Here is a 15,025-nt window from a genome sequence, read left to right on the forward strand (position 1 = left end):
CCAATAGGGTGTGCTTCTGTTTGTTGTGTTCAGCACACTGAGACACTGTAAATTTTAGTAAACTAACATCCCCCATTAAAACAATTATCACATAGTTTTCCACTTAGGACTACAGCCATTTTGCTCTCTCATTACCCTTTCTCTTTTTGTCCCATTGAACATCATGTATATCTCATCTGACATTTCACAGCCTGTCCATTCTTATCCTGTTTGTCTTTTTTAATTCCTCTTGGAAATTTTGATCAGTTTTGTCGAAAATCAGTGATTATTCCCTCACAATTTCTTTCAATACCAAGGTTTTCACCTTTGTGTCCACAAGGTATCGCTTTCCATCCATGTAAAAGTATTTAACTTATGCTCTTTCTACGTGACAGTGTAATGTTGCATTATACCCATGACTACTGAAATGTTCCTATTTAAATCAATTTGATGTATTGGGTTTTTGCTCTCTAATTTGATGTTGCAAAATTTTAATCATATATGTCATATTTCATGCGACAGATTTTATACTGAGAATCATCCTGACTGAGCTAGAAAATTAAAATCATGACAGGCCTTCACAGCTATAACTATCAGCAGCATTCTTGCAAAGTCCACACCCCATCGAAGTTCATCCTCATAGTTTGCTTAATTAATGCTCACAGGAGACAGTATAGAGCAAATAAATGGCTAGCCATAGCCTGGAGATTCTTTCTATAATTACTGTCACTTTGATGAATGTTTTACTCTGCAGTGGACTGTGTGCTGTTATGAAACCCCTTGACACATTAAAAATGGATGCCAGACCAGAAGTTAGATACAGATCCTTGTCTTGTGCACTTACATCTACGTCTATCTTCACAAGTTACTTCATGGAATGTGTTAGATGGTATCACTACCATTTTCCAACTTCTCTGTTTATTTCGTGAATAGTACGTGGAAAGAATGACTGTCAATAAATTTCTGTATCAGTTCTAATTTCTCTATTTTTTTCGTTGGGGTCATTTTGCAAGATATACACTCCTGGAAATGGAAAAAAGAACACATTGACACTGGTGTGTCAGACCCACCATACTTGCTCCGGACACTGCGAGAGGGCTGTACAAGCAATGATCACACGCACGGCACAGCGGACACACCAGGAACCGCGGTGTTGGCCGTCGAATGGCGCTAGCTGCGCAGCATTTGTGCACCGCCGCCGTCAGTGTCAGCCAGTTTGCCGTGGCATACGGAGCTCCATCGCAGTCTTTAACACTGGTAGCATGCCGCGACAGCGTGGACGTGAACCGTATTTGCAGTTGACGGACTTTGAGCGAGGGCGTATAGTGGGCATGCGGGAGGCCGGGTGGACGTACCGCCGAATTGCTCAACATGTGGGGCGTGAGGTCTCCACAGTACATCGATGTTGTCGCCAGTGGTCGGCGGAAGGTGCACGTGCCCGTCGACCTGGGACCGGACCGCAGCGACGCACGGATGCACGCCAAGACCGTAGGATCCTACACAGTGCCGTAGGGGACCGCACCGCCACTTCCCAGCAAATTAGGGACACTGTTGCTCCTGGGGTATCGGCGAGGACCATTCGCAACCGTCTCCATGAAGCTGGGCTACGGTCCCGCACACCGTTAGGCCGTCTTCAGCTCACGCCCCAACATCGTGCAGCCCGCCTCCAGTGGTGTCGCGACAGGCGTGAATGGAGGGACGAATGGAGACGTGTCGTCTTCAGCGATGAGAGTCGCTTCTGCCTTGGTGCCAATGATGGTCGTATGCGTGTTTGGCGCCGTGCAGGTGAGCGCCACAATCAGGACTGCATACGACCGAGGCACACAGGGCCAACACCCGGCATCATGGTGTGGGGAGCGATCTCCTACACTGGCCGTACACCACTGGTGATCGTCGAGGGGACACTGAATAGTGCACGGTACATCCAAACCGTCATCGAACCCATCGTTCTACCATTCCTAGACCGGCAAGGGAACGTGCTGTTCCAACAGGACAATGCACGTCCGCATGTATCCCGTGCCACCCAACGTGCTCTAGAAGGTGTAAGTCAACTACCCTGGCCAGCAAGATCTCCGGATCTGTCCCCCATTGAGCATGTTTGGGACTGGATGAAGCGTCGTCTCACGCAGTCTGCACGTCCAGCACGAACGCTGGTCCAACTGAGGCGCCAGGTGGAAATGGCATGGCAAGCCGTTCCACAGGAATACATCCAGCATCTCTACGATCGTCTCCATGGGAGAATAGCAGCCTGCATTGCTGCGAAAGGTGGATATACACTGTACTAGTGCCGACATTGTGCATTCTCTGTTGCCTGTGTCTATGTGCCTGTGGTTCTGTCAGTGTGATCATGTAATGTATCTGACCCCAGGAATGTGTCAATAAAGTTTCCGCTTCCTGGGACAATGAATTCACGGTGTTCTTATTTCAATTTCCAGGAGTGTATGTGAGAGAAAGTAATATGTTGCCCAATTTTTTTTTTTTTTTTTTAATGCAAACTGTTGGAATTTCAACAATAATTTACTCTGTGATACATCTCTCTTTTGCAGTGCCTGCCACTGCAGTTTGTGGAGCATCTCCATGACACTCTCACACGTTGATGGCGCTTTCTACTCTTTGTTGGGTCTTCTCTAGTTCTTCTGTTAATCCTGCATGGTAAGGGTCCCAGACTGATGAACTATGCTCAATAATTGGTCAAACAAGTCTTCTGTAAGCCACCTCTTTTGTGGATAATTACTTTCCCTTAAGATTCTTCCAATAATCTCAGCCTGAGACCTCCTTCTCCTCCAGTTTATTTTATGCAGACATTCCACTCACTCTGGATGGTTAGCCCTGTGTATTTTATGGATGTTACTGTTTCCAGCGATTTTTGATCAATAGCATAATCAAACAGTAATGGATCCCTTCACCTATTTATTCATGAATGTTAAATTTATTTACATTTAGGGTCACCTGCCAGTCTCTGAATTGATCACTTATCCTCCTTAGTTCATTCTGCTTTTTTCTATGGTCTTCTGGCATTGCAACCTTCCTATAAACAACATTATATAGAGTACATACAGGACAGAACTCCAAGACATGTGTACAAGAAACATTTTTCTGTGTGCTGTATTTGACTGCATTTATAATATGATTTTAATGGGAAATATTTCAGTGCAGTTCTCACCTTCTAAATAACTCATCAAGAACAATATTTCCCAACTCAATCTTTTAATCTGTGACAATGATCTTATGAATGGAGTTATGTGGTTATGGCTTGCAACCCACTGTCTCCCCGTCAGTTTTGTCAGCACACATTTTTAACCTATCGCAGAATCTCATATACTGAATACTTTGTCACAGAATAAAAGATTGAATCTAGATGCACTGGTGATGTTTTATTGTACACTTGTATGACTGGTGGTGCTTTTGAAAATGATACTGATACCGACCAACCATGAAGTGTAAATTAATTTTCACTACAGCACAGCCCTGTAGGAAAAAGATATTTCATTCAACAGACTCCCATAGAATGCAAGAAATTGTGCGGCCCATATATGTTTCAAAGAAAATTACAATCATACCCTATTAGACACATTTCAAAATTATCTGATTATGTAAATTCAAGAATGAAAGAACCATTTTATCTGCATGACAAATAACATTACTCGTTATAAACAGGGTATAACATTATTGTATGCAAAGTTTGTTCAGCATCTGGTTGGTTGGTTGGTTTAGAGGTGGGAGAAGGGACCAAACTACGATGTCATCGGTCTCTTGTTCCTAATAAAACAATGCCACAAATGTGAGAATAAAACAGACGAAACATATAACACAAAACGGAAAGAAAGGAAAAGCCACAAGAACGAAGGGAAGGCAACGAACACTAAAAGGAACAAAAGGCGACAAGAAAATAACAGAGAGATGCTAGAAACAGAAGAGCGTAAAACATGAAAGCAGATTACAGTGGCACCAACCACAAGAATAAAAAGGGAAAGCAGGCAACTCTGCAACACATTAAAACCTCCACCCTAAAAGCAATAGGGTGGAGGACACAGACGGACAAAGGACATGCGCTAAAACCTACACAGAAGTATAAAACCCACTCTCACAGATAAAACGTAAAACTAAAGCTGCTGTGGAGGCATTGTCGCCCAACACCGAAGGCAGGGTGCTGGGAAAGTTAAAAGTCTGCCGCAGAGTGGCTAAAAGTGGGCAGTACAGCAAAAGGTGGACGACTGTCATTTGGGAGCCACAGCGACACTGAAGTGGGTCCTCACGACGGAGTAGGTAACCATGCATTAGCCATGTATGGCCAATGTGGAGCTGGCAGAGGACCACTGATTCCCTGCGAGAGGTCTGCATGGAAGACTTCACACATTCATAGTCTCCTTAATGTGCATGCTGTTATGCCATTTTGTCTCCTGAAGCCAGAAAACTCTGCGGTGTAAGACAGAATGCAAGTCAGCTTCGGAGGTGCCTATCTCCAGGAGCGGTTTCCGTGTCGCCTGTTTGGCCAGCCTGTCGGCAAGTTCGCTGCCAGGGATTCTGACGTGTCCGGGGGTCCACACAAACATCACAGAATGGCGGGACTATTCCAGGGCATAAATGGACTCCCTGAATGGATGCTACCAGAGGGTTGCGAGGGTAGCACTGGTCGATAGCTTGTAGCCTGCTCAATGAGTCAGTACACGGGAGAAATGACTTGCCAGGGCATGAGTGGATGTACTCAAGAGCACGAGATATAGCCGCCACCTCTGCAGTGAAAACATTGCAACCATCCGGCAAGGAGTGCTGCTCAATATGTTCTCCATGAACAAATGTGAAGCCTACGTCACCATCAGCCACTGAGCAGTCAGTGTAAACCACTTCAGAGCCCTGCAACATGTCAAGAATCAAGAGGAAGTGACAGCGGAGAGAGGCAGGGTTAACGGAGTCCTTAGAGCCATGCAAAAGGTCCAGATGAAGCTGCGGCCAAGACGTACACCATGGAGACGTACGTGAACGGACCGCAAGTAGAGGTGGTAAAGGGAAGGACTCCAGTTCAGAGAGAAGGGACTGCATGTGAACCGCAATCGTTAGCCTCGATCTGGGCCGCCGATGTGAGATATGGACTGATGTGGGTGGGAAAAGGAGATGGTAATTCGGATGCTCAGGGGAACTATGAATGTGTGCTGCGTAACTGGTGAGCAGTTGCACACGTCCGATCTGCAGTGGAGGGACACCAGCCTCCACCAGTACATTGGTCACCGGACTCGTCCTAAAAGCTCCTGTCGCTAAACGAACCCCACAGTGGTGCACAGGGTCGAGTAAATGCTATGCTGAAGGCACTGCCGAACCATAAACCACACTCCCATTGTCAATTCGGCATTGGTAAAGGGCTCTGTAGAGCTGCAGCAGCGTAGAGAGATCTGCACCCCAATTGGTGTTGCTCAGGCAACGGAGGGCATTGAGGTGCTGCCAGCCCTTCTGCTTAAGCTGCCGAAGATGAGGGAGCCAAGTCAATCGAGCATCGAAAACCAGTCCTAGGAACTGACATGTGTCCACTACAGTGAGTGGATCGTCATTAAGGTAAAGTGCGGGTTTCGGGTGAATGGTACAACACTGACAGAAGTGCATGACACATGACTTTGCGGCTGAAAACTGGAAGCCGTGGGCTAGAGCCCATGACTGCACCTTGTGGATGGCTCCCTGTAGATGTCGCTCAGCAACAACAGTACTGGAGCAGCAGTATGAAATGCAGAAGTTGTCTGCATACAGAGAAGGTGAGACAGAGGGCCCGACTGCTGCTGCTAGACCGTTAATGACCACTAAAAACAGAGAGACACTCAATAGTTCAGCATCTGTCCTGAGAACATATACACATCTGTTGCACTACGAAAAATGTCATAGTGGTCATGCATGTATGAAGAAGTCAATGGAAGATGAATAACAGCTGTTTGATATAACTGAGGAAGCAGCGAACTGTTTACTTGAAAACTGTAGCATTCTTGTTAACTTTGCTACATTAAATTTGGCTTCGGCATGTAAAAACAGTTTACAGTTTTTTGACAATCGTTAACTATTAATGCTGGTTCACTTTGCTAGTGTATTTTGTAACTCATTCCAACGTCCCTGGAGATTCTTCTTCATGGTGGAACCTATTGAAACTAATGAATATGCTGAATATCCTGTGGGACAAATCGAGGGAACAGTCATGGCTAAACTGACAATCAATCCAAATGTTCACATGTATCACATTCAAAATATAAGGTGTAGTCAAACGAAAACTGAACACCTGCCCCAACAGGATCGAAGAATCATTCCACTCAAAAGTAAACACCACACGCATTAAGACATTTATCGCACTGGGAGACAAGACAATCAATTCGTGATTTTTAGAGAGTGGTCAGCTTCTGATGGATTTACAACTGCGTCCATTCTTGCACTTCCTCATCCGACTGAAACCAACAACATGCATGTCTTTCTACAGGTCACCAACAATGTGAATCACACAGAAAGTGATCTGGGCTGTACGAAGGATGGATCAGAATTTCCCAAGCAAATCATTGAAGTGTAGCCTTCATCCAATTGGCAGAGTGGGGACTGGCATTACCATGTAATAGGATGATTCCATCCAACAGCATGCCTGGGAATTTTGACTTATGGGACAGGTCACAATTTCTGCAAAGTGTCTTCATACCACTGCACATTGATTGTGGTTCAACATTTGAGGAACTCAATGAGCAGAGGGTCCCTGCAGTTGCAGGAGGTCATCATGGCCTTACGGGAACTTGCGTGAAAAACTCTGGATTTATTTTGCAGGGGAGATGTGGAATGTTTCTACTGTTGGCTTTAGGATTTGCCCTCAGGCTGTCAGAATGCTATTGGACAGAATCATCTGTTGCACTATAACAACTGACCCCACACTGCCAATTGGATGAAGGCTAGCAATTTGGTTGGGAAAAACTGCAACATCCTCCATACAGCCTGGATCTTTCACCATGTGATTAACACGTTTTTGGCAACCTGAAGAAAAACATGTGTGGATGTCTGTTTCAGTCAGAAGAGGAAGTGCAACAGAGGCTGTGGTAGTGGAACCGCCAGCAGCTGACCGCATTCTGTGAAACAGGAACTGATCATCTCATCTCTCAATGGTCTTAATGCGTGTGGTGATTACTTTTGAATGGAAGCATTATATTATTCTTTGTGGTGGATGTTTGGTTTTCATTTGACTGCCCCTCAAGTAACAAACCATTCTTGTGTATTCAAGGGATTATAAAAATTCTTCGTCAACTTCAAATCACAAATCAAACAATGGAAAATTTAGGATGGGACACTGGTTGGCTTCAGCAGCCAGAGACAGTGGTCACGTGTGTGTGTGTGTGTGTGTGTGTGTGTGTGTGTGTGTGTGTGTGTGTGTGTGGTCTAATTCAGAAAAGGCCTTTTGGACAAAAGGTTACTTGTTTAGCAGTCTTTTTCTTGCGCCTGTCTGTGACTCAATATTTCCACAGTACGGTGAGCAGCAGTCTCCCCTTTTTAAATCATAAATTAAATAAGAGAAACAGCATGGCAAGAGTTTCACATATTTTGAGAATAACCTTTGAAGCAAATCTACAGTAAACCTTAAAACTGCAAGGAGAGAGAATGGCTGGAAAATGGCTTCAAAATTTTTTAGTTTTTAAAGTGAATTTTCTTTTTGATACAATACAGTAAACCTTTCGTCATACATAATGTTAATAATATATCTAAAAAAGTGCTGGCAGGTCATACACACACAAACAAACACAAACATACACATGAAATTCTAGCTTTCGCAACCAACGGTTGCTTCGTCAGGAAAGAGGGAAGGAGAGGGAAAGATGAAAGGATGTGGGTTTTAAGGGAGAGGGTAAGGAGTCATTCCAATCCCATTTAGATATATTTTACCCACGTGGAATGTTTCCCTCTATTATATTCATAATGTTAATAATGTTCAACTTAATTCGCCATCAGATGCTTTTGTTTAGGAAACTGAGATGTCTGGTATACTTTTTTTTTAAATGTGTCTGTATATTTCTTATAACACTTATTTGATGGTAAAATATTTTTACAGTTCAGCATACAACAATCTTGGCTTGGTAACTATCTACCTACCTGGTATTTCACAATTACTCTTAAGATGTATTGCCTGTCCCTACATCATTACTTACAAAAGTTCATCAGAAGATACCCAATTAAAAAAATTTACATGTTACCAAAAATATTTGAAACAGGAAGCAGACCAATGCTGCCTTGTTCAAAATAATGAACTGTAAACATATTCTAAATGTCTGATGTGTCCGTTATTTCCCATTGTATGTATTGAGTCTTACACACTTGCCTTTGAGAATCACAGAGTTATTGTCTTATAGGACAAACATAGAGTGTTAACACTAGAAGCTATTCACAAAGACTAACAGATTAATTTCTCTGTGAACTGTGTTACTCTGCAGTCAGAAGTCTCAAAGCATGGTAAATAAAAGCCACCACTGTAATCACTAAAAGAAGCTGTAAACAATTCAAAAAGTCTCATGAAGTGACAGCGGGTGTAAAGGACATGTAACAAGCTGCTATCACCTCACTAGGAAAGGAAAGGAACCGAGGCGGTGTGTACAAAACTGAGTTAAAGAGTGACATTTGCAAACTAAAAAGACAAATATATCTTATTTGCCTGTCTTAAAAATTATTTGCTTATTCAAATTAAAAAACTGGAAACTCTTGTTAGAAGCATATTATGTAATACCGATAATTGCAAACAGGTCTCTAAATTGACCTGTAGAAAATAGTTTGTTATTTATTTATTTACCAGTAAAGGAATGTAAGAAGTACATACGCAGAGGCTATTTTGCATAAAAAAGAATCAACAATTTTCCTAATGATTCTATGAAGTTCATTTATAACTTGTGCAGCTGTAAACAGAATAATACAGTTTGATGATATTTAATTGTTAATACGACACATAGAAATAGCTCTCTCTCTCTCTCAGGACTGGGTCCACTGTCCCTTTGTTTATGCATATTTCATCTGGTGACAACATTTGCTTTCAGTATTCTTGGAAACAGAAAATGTCGAAATTGACATCACAATAAATATTTTTAACAGCCATACTGGAACGACTACATTCATTAGCTACAGCTCTGTTTATGTACATTGTGACTCACCCACATCAATGAATATTCTTCTTCCTGATGTAATCTACAGAACATGATGATGAACATACACAGACAACTAACACATACATTCACATGACTACTGTTATAAAGAGCTCCACTGTATCAGGTTGCCACTGGTTGACCACCTACGGCCTCAGTAGCCAGAGGCTGGGAGGGGGCAGAGAGGGGGGTGGGAGGGGGTGGGAGGGGGTGGGAAGGGTGGAGGGTAGAGAGAGAGAGAGAGAGAGAGAGAGAGAGAGAGAGAGAGAGAGTTTTTTTTTTTTTTTTCCTCCCAACGAAGGCCTTGTTGGCCGAAAACTCACCTCTGACAGACCTTTTGTTGTGCCTATATGAAACTCAGGATCTCTGCTGTATGGTGAGCAGCAACTGTCCTTTTCATAATATTGTCACAGTTTACACAAGCCTTCACATGAAGAACATTCACTCAAAGAGAGAATGGTACATATATCCAATATATGGCTCTTGCATCTCATGTTGGATCACATTTTGTGCATCCCACAAAATTACCTCTAGGCAGCTCATGGACATTGTCAGGCAGTGGCTCCTGTTTTTGGATGGCAGGTAGCATACAGCGTGTACAGTGTGAATCAGCTAATACTTGCACCTCAAATATTTTGGACCTGGAAGGCACCCTCAATATGCAGTTTCCACAGAACTAAATTGTAAGCAAGGGCATGTATTTGCAGCTGATACTCAGAATTTGACAAAAGTGCAGTTTTTTTACAAGTTACAAATCTTTAAATGGGGCAATATCTATTGACTGCAAAATCCTATAAGTAGCTTAAATGAGAATGTCAGTGGTGTTTGTTGCAGGAAGCTAGTGCAAGTAGTATACAAGTTATTGTATTGCGAACATTGTTAACGCTGACAGCTGTTTATTCCATCCTATTGCTTAAATGCTAGGTGACAATGTTATGCTTGTTTACACTTTGTTGTGTGTACACCGACATTCACTGCGACATCCCCTCATTTATTGGGTGATAATGGATGTAGTAGGACATACCTGGAAGATGGTATTTTCCAATATGAAAAAAGTGTACCTGCTCATGATTTACCATGAATGCAGGAAGCATGACATTTGTTCAAGTACCATGTACACTGAAAGATATTCCAATAGACGTCACACTCTTCAACCTTCCAACCTCTTCAAACAATTGCAGATGACTGCTGAAATGGTAGAATGTGTACAGCAATCACTGCATGGCAGACCACAAGCTTTTACAGACACAAGTGATGGTCATTTTGAGTACAGAGGGTATACTGATTCTTTATGTGTCAGACTGCACAGAGGTACTGCAGTCATCCCATTTAACAACATGACACCTCTGGAGACTTATTAACATCTTTGTAGGGCTGCACATATACACTCATGTGAAATTCACATTCGTTTGAGCTACAACATGAAACAAACAACTATTGGTGTTTTCCATTGACATATTTGCACTTTTTTAAATAAATAAATACACATTTGTTTGGGCTCAATGGGAGGGGCATGCCTACCACTCCAATCTGTGAAATCCACATATCAATTGCTCCCTCCATTATTGAAACACTTCGGGTGCAAGTTTTAGGTGATTCACCCTTATATCACTTCCTTATCTTCTTAGAAGAGCACATATGATATAAACAACAGTCATGTGAATTGAACCTGTGAGACACGGCAGAGTATCCTCTTTGTAATACTTGATTACAGACAGTGATTTTCTGCACACAGTAATTTGGAGACAACTAGGAACACTCTGCAGTAAATGCAATGTTACTTACAGGACCCAGTACTGAGGTACAATTTTAATTCTTTTCAGAGGCTTCTTTCACCTGGGACTGGGCCCCATGACAGATACAGAAATGACACTATAGCCCACTGCATTACACAGTTAGCACTTCCACGAAGAAGAGAAATGTCCAGGATGATAACACCCATACACAAAGACAATCCCATGTTGAACAAATGGCATGTATTTCAAATTGTGCCTGATGATGATGATGATGATGATGATGATGTATGTTTCTGTGTAACTCAGCAGCATGGTTAATACTCCCTTTATCACTATAATCAGCAAGCCAACAGTCGAGTTTTGTGATTACTTTACAACAGAGTCGTGTCAAGAGCTGTGACGCATTCTCTATAAAAGATTTACAGAGAACAGTGAAAGTGAAAGTGATGGTAGAGCAGTAGGGGAATGTGCCAGGGTTATCTCCCCCCGGGACAATAACTGTGGCAGGTGATGCTCCCATCCAGCTTCCTAGACCCCCTTATGTACTAATATCAAGAGAAGATGTAGTAAAAAAAGGAAAGATTATTTCAATATATTCTGGATGATATTGATGAGTAATATACAGACAGATTTAAAGTACAGGTAGAGAAAATTTGATATTTATGTCTGGCCAGAAATGCTGCTGAGTGAGGATCCTCTCAAGGCAAAACAAGTAGCAGAAGGTGTCACCTTATCATGTCCCTCCCATTAGTTGCCTACTAAAATGAGAGCTTTAAATATTTGGTAAAGGTTCTTTGGTGATGGCTGATTGATACGCAATGTACACTCAACGTCAAGTGAGTCTGCGTGTGCCTTTAGGCTGTGGTGAACTGTAAGGGTCACTCCACAGGTGCACTGGGTAGGGTTCTCTTGCCCCAGTAACTAGATGTGTGAAGATGGTATGATCAGTATGGATGAGACATAGCACTATAGCTTCTATCTGAGAGGGGCAAACCAATGTTCTCTGTTTCTCAGTGGATGCTTTTATTGCCCGGAGTCTGTTGGAACAGATGTTGGTAATTCACATTTCTTTCCATTTTTAAAAGATGTGGCGCCTGAGATGAAGTGATTTGTACTGGCACTTGTCAGTTGTGGAGACTTTCTTAGCTAAAGTTATCAACATGAACAGTATCCAGATTGTGTACATGCCTCAGCATCCAGAGGAACACTACAGAGGTCCCTGTAATGAGGAGTTGATATAAAAGTTGACGAATGGTGAAGACTAATGGACTAGTTAGAGTAATTGGCATTTGGTTTTGTGCTACTGAGGAAGTCACTGCACAGAGAATATTTACAATGGATTGAGACTTTCTGTATAAAAAAAAGTTACGTGTATTGCTACTATTCTGCCATGTAGATATTGCATTGGGTAGGTAGGAATTGCTGTTGATTAAAATCATCCTTAGAGCCACTGGTATAGATTTCACTGGTTCATGTGATCCTTATTGGCACACAAGAGCTCTATTTCTACATGTCTGGGGGTATATCAGAGGGCGAAGCTTAACCTGTGGGGTAAGTAGGCAAATTAGCATGGGGAGAAAGGGCTCCTGAGTCATGTCTTCCAGTTTAACGATTGCTCTTCTCCCTATAAAGTGATTCATAACGGGACATGTGTTGGAGTTGTGGAAAAGCAACATGTAACAGAGATTTTCTGGTCTACAATAAGCCTCAACTGTGAGGTTCATTAAACGTTGTTGGCTGTGTATGTTTAGGAGTGGAATATCTAATTCCACAAGTAGAACATTGACAGGGCTCATACCTAGAGCTCGAGTCATTAGGTGGATTTCAGTGTGAGGCACAGAGTCTAGTAAGCCTAAAACAGTAACTGCTGCTGACTCATATGCGACACATTTATACTACAATCAATTTAAAATTAATGGCTAGTTAAATTTAACAAGAACCTGTCAATCTGCTACCTGTTAAGTGTTTCCAAGGATGTGTAGAGTGTTTAATTTCTGCATACTGGTTGTTTTGAGCTGCTTAATAAGCAATAACGATGTCAGTTTGTGGTCAAAAAGGAAACCTAAAAAGCAAAAGACATCTACAGTTTCCAGCTGTTAGCTATCAAAACATAATTCACAGCATGGGTAGGTGGATAGAGTTTTGAAGAAACACATGATCCACAATTTTGTTGGTGAAAAACAATACCCATGATTTTGGGTCCATAGCTGTGTCTTCCAAATGGCCATTTAAATACAATGTCTTGTTGAGCACAGCATAGTAATGTATAACTATAATACAGACACAAGTTATAGATATACAAGGCCAATAATGGGTCCCCTGTAGATGTCAATTCCATTTTCCCTTAATTTCACACCTTCAGTTTTGCTGGAAGCAAGGGGATATCAGTTCATATACATTTGTGCAGAGATTAATCAACTATTTATTTTCTTTATTATGGTATCTACTTCACACACAGTCATATTTAGTGTCATTTATTAATCACTATTAACTCCTAAGACCTCAAGATTTCATCGTTAGTTACATGATGGCCACTGACGTACTGTGCACCACCAAAATGTATTTCATAATCATGGATTGTTATCACTTATGAGTCCACCTCCACTGGCAGTTAAGATGGAGCCTTACTTCATACTTGACGACAACCTGTGATTATGAAATAACATACTGTATGGTTACACAGTATGTTGACGGCCTTCACGCATGGTTAATGATGCCATGAGTACTTCAGAGCTGATAGTGTTTATAAACAACATTTGATGCAGTAGTGTGAAGTGAATACTGTAATAAGGAGAATAAATAACCCAATATTTTCTACAACAATCCCACTTACGGTAATTGCAAAGAGGGTAACACTTAGGACTCAATCCTGTGAAACCTAGTTTTCCTGTAAATGTTGATTACGATGATCATACCAATTCTTTTTTAGTTAAGAGTGCTAGTTACCTCAGAAAAGCCAACCAGTGTAATGTAGCTAAGATGTGGTGTTGTCAATCTGTATTTATGCCTTTTGTAAATCATGTTGTATCATATGCCTTTTGTAAATCACAAAAAACCCTACCAGGCATTGACAAAAAGCTAAAGCCTCCCTGACAGTGATTTCTAATTGCAAAAAGGGGTTTGTTGTGGACTGAAACTTTTCAGATCTGCACTGAATGGTGAAAGTAATTTTTTTTTGTTTCAAGACACCAAACAAAGAATACCATCTGTTGCAGGGATTTGCATATGATTGCCATTAAACTGATCAGTCTAATAGCTCTCTATACAGTTTTAGATTTTCTTATTCTTTTTCTTCTTTCCTTCTTCTTATCAGGTCTCAATATTGGTACCATGATATTTTTTGTCCCTTGGGTAGTGGAAACACCTTCTTGCCAAATCTTGTCATATATTATAAAGATACTTTGTCTGCTATAGTTACTATGGTTGTGAAGCATTTTAATGTATGGGCTTGAGGAGGTATCTCCAAGTGAGCTGCTGCACTATTGAATTCCCAGTCTATTAAAAGGAAATTACAGGTTTCTATCTGTCATGTGTTAAAAGGTATAAGACTGTGTTCCGTTAAACTTTGATGTCAATAAATCCAGATGAAAATTGTTTGAATTTGATATTTCAATGTTGTAACTCAACAGTAGGTCAGCTACGCCAAAAGAAATCTATGAAGTATTCCTCAATCAGAAAACAGGTATACCAGATGGGAAACAATGCCCACTGAGATGTTGACACCTGAATGTGTGTTGCAGGTGCTTTCACTGACATGACATTTTGTTCCAGCACACCCCTCTTTCATTGTTTGATTAAATAATGTGGTATTGCTAGAAGTTGTTTGTATAAAATTAGATTATCATCATCTTGTTTGTCATTGAAATGTTCTTCGTCTATTTCCAATGACTTTTTTTCTTGAGAACATCATGGGACAGACCTGCATCTAGATGGTTCATAAGACTAGGGTACCGCATTATGCACTATGTGGATAACAACATTTGACTTTTCTTACACTATTTTATCAGTGTTCTTTTCTTGGGATATCATGACATAGGCTTAGGAGGAGTATGCATCTCAGCTCACTTTTCAAAGGGACCAATGCACTAGAATATCAGGTGGTCTCAAATGTGATGTTGCTAAAAAGATAGGATAATGGTCACTGCAGCAACGATAACTGTGGATTTGTCATTGTAGCATATA

General features: G+C 41.5%; 1 protein-coding gene across 2 annotated transcripts in view; it reads right to left on the minus strand.

The window, feature by feature from the left end:
* Window positions 1–15,025, minus strand: part of LOC126204428 (phospholipase DDHD1-like) — a 211,003-nt gene that overhangs the window by 86,202 nt on the left and 109,776 nt on the right. The gene's annotated exons all lie outside the window — the stretch shown is intronic.

The sequence above is a fragment of the Schistocerca nitens genome, chromosome 9, assembly GCF_023898315.1.
Source record: "Schistocerca nitens isolate TAMUIC-IGC-003100 chromosome 9, iqSchNite1.1, whole genome shotgun sequence".
Classification (NCBI taxonomy): Eukaryota; Metazoa; Arthropoda; class Insecta; order Orthoptera; family Acrididae; genus Schistocerca; species Schistocerca nitens.